This window comes from Rhamphochromis sp. 'chilingali', assembly GCF_963969265.1.
Source record: "Rhamphochromis sp. 'chilingali' genome assembly, chromosome: 5".
Lineage (NCBI taxonomy): Eukaryota > Metazoa > Chordata > Actinopteri > Cichliformes > Cichlidae > Rhamphochromis > Rhamphochromis sp. 'chilingali'.
The window spans coordinates 43,622,636-43,625,279 of record NC_137932.1 but is presented as its reverse complement, the minus strand read 5'-3'; the positions used below and the strand labels follow the sequence as shown (position 1 = coordinate 43,625,279).

The following is a 2,644-nucleotide window of genomic DNA, read 5'->3' as shown; positions in this document are numbered from 1 at the left end:
TCAGTCTGAAGTGTTTCGCGCTGCGATTTTACTGAAAGAGAACCGAACCCAACAGAGCCTTGGAGGGATGATGTAAGATGCAAACATCTGTATACGTCCTGTTTTCAATTGCACGGTGAGCATTCCAGTTTTTCAAGCTTTTAGTCACATTCCTCCACAGCTGTCAGTACACAATGAAAACGTTTCTCCCCGTCTTCTCTCAGCAGTGGAGCCCCTGTGCAGACCCACACTTCCTCAACACTTCGGTGGGGGTGGGGGTGATATGTGATGGCAGGACTCAGCTTGAAGCTTCAGCAACTGGCCTGGCCTGGCCTGGCCTGGCCTGGCCTGGCCTGGCCTGGCCTGGCATGGCCTGGCATGGCCTGGCATGGCCTGGCATGGCCTGGCATGGCCTGGCATGGCCTGCTGTGATCTCCTCTGACCGTGTCCTGCCATCTCTTCTGTCGTAGGTGCGACCCTTTTCGTACAGCTGACTCAACTCAGGAACTAAGTCCGAGTATTTAAGGCTGGAGGACGGGGGGCTGTGGTGCCAGAGAGCATTTTGGATGCTGTGTTTGGGAGCTGCTTACTCCTGCTCTTTGGAGAGGAGTGTGTTTGGTGATTTAGCCTTTTGATTTACTTTTCTGCTTTGTTTTTTACTGGTTATAGCAGTTTGTCAGTCTCTTTTAGTTTAATAAGTAGTACAAATATTAAAGAAAAACCTTTAACACGGACACTTTTTGTTACTTTCCAGATCCCCTGGACCTTTTCAGGGAATGTATCCCTGTCTTCTATACAGCCTGTGGTAGTCCGTGTGACAGAGGTCTTCAGCTGCCTGGGCCCCTCTGTGACTCCAGGTTACTGCATTCCTCGTTTGCTAATCTTTCTTGGTTCAGTAAATCTGAAACCTTTGTTTCCGCCTGATCAGCATTAACTTTCCTTTGTCTGTTTTTCTCAGGAGCCTCATTTGTTCTGGCCAACAATCACATCCTCAAACACGGACTGTGAAGATCTGAATGTGGGAGGTTCCTGTTATGTTAATAAAAACAAGATGCACACTTGATGTCGCCTCACTGATCACTAGTAAAAACAACTCATTCTAATTTGAGGGGGTAGGGACAAATAAGTAAATACTTCAGCCTACTCCTTTTCAAACAAATAATGGAATGATATTTTGTAATGATTGTGAAGGCACATGTTTGAAATGTTTGAAATAAAAATGAACTGAACTGAACTAATTTAGCCTAATCTTTGCCAATTTTAAACCCATGTGGAAACTGGATGTCGTAGTTGTGCAGAAACAAACGGAGCTCACAAACTTTTGCCTACAACTATGTGTTCAAGCAGCTCATCTATCAGACTCAGAATAAGAAACTCAAACAACATTTAGTAGCACATTAGGATGGTGTTTGCAGAGGCTGTCCCAAGTTTTATTGTTTTATTACACTTCTCTCCCTCGCTTCTTCTGTCCTCTTTCCTTTTGTTCTTTCTTCAGCCCCTCTCATTTGTCTCCTGCTTACACAGCATACTGAACTCGTGCTTTTTTCTCTCTTTTTTCTCCATATAACAGGATTATACAGTATAGTTTAATCAACTGATGTTTTTTTTCTTTTTGCTCAGCCAAACAGGATTATAGATTCCATAGCAGATTCATCTGCAGCTTCTGATGCATCTGCTTTAGCCAAAGGTAGTGATGTCAGAATGCAAACAGCACTCACAGCAACACAAACACACTGGAGTGCTGAACATGCTCGGTGCACGCTGCTCATGTCTCATGTAGTTTAACATTTGTGTGTTTCCAGGCAGTTCTTGATGCTGAGCTGTCCCAGCAGGCAGTGCTGGTGGTTACCAACTGTTGAGATTCAAATTTGTGATGCTTGTTGGAGCCAAATCCATCCCATGATAAGCAAGTTGTGCAAGACGTCAGTTTCAAGGTAAAAGAAAAACTGTGCCATTAATCAGTGACGTGGCTGTACACAATTCATTTGGTTTATTCACTGAAATGACTGATTTACTGATATACTGGCAAACATACTGGAATGAATGGTTTCTGTGCTTTTTACTACAAGCCACACATTCATTCACTCTGTACACACTTTCTTCTTGTCACGCACACACCCTTCAATGGATGCATCAGCAACACTAATATGTTGCTCAAGGACACGTTGACATGCGGACTGGATTAAAGAAAATCAGCCTTCGATTCAGTAGATGACCTGATATACCTCCTGAGCCACAGCCACTCCGGCTGAAGTCCCAACATTTCAGAAAATGCAGATAAATATGTAGAGCGATAAAGAGAATATCGAGGGAAACAAGAGTAAAGTAAGAAGATTTTAACAACAGCAAAGCTTTCAAAGGAGAAGCAAAACAGGGAGAGACTGAATGCAGGGACCTGAGGTTTGACAGCGCTGTAAAAGTCTTCACCGACACATCATTTATTCATCTGTTGGACAGAGATGCTGTTTGAACCTTCCTAATGTTTAAAAATAATATTGTTTGGCCTTGCCACAGAAGATGGGAACTGTTATGAACTGTTAAAGCTGGAAGTGCTAACACATCATCAAAGTCCCTCAAGTCTTTTTAGCAAGATGTTGATGGCCTTGGCTCAGAGGAAGAGGAGCACTTCAACCAGCAAAGAGTCCTTCCTCATTTTCTGCTCAAT

General features: G+C 43.5%; 1 long non-coding RNA gene across 2 annotated transcripts; it reads left to right on the top strand.

Annotated features, from left to right (window-relative positions):
- The first annotated feature begins 348 nt into the window (after nucleotides 1-348).
- On the top strand, nucleotides 349-1,198 carry LOC308397010. 2 transcript variants are annotated; one of them, XR_013971679.1, is made up of 3 exons: nucleotides 349-449; nucleotides 734-836; nucleotides 938-1,198. It is a non-coding gene; the product is annotated as an uncharacterized lncRNA (long non-coding RNA). The 2 variants fall into 2 exon arrangements; XR_013971680.1 differs by lacking the exon at nucleotides 349-449 and adding an exon at nucleotides 466-597.
- The last annotated feature ends 1,446 nt before the right edge of the window (nucleotides 1,199-2,644 follow it).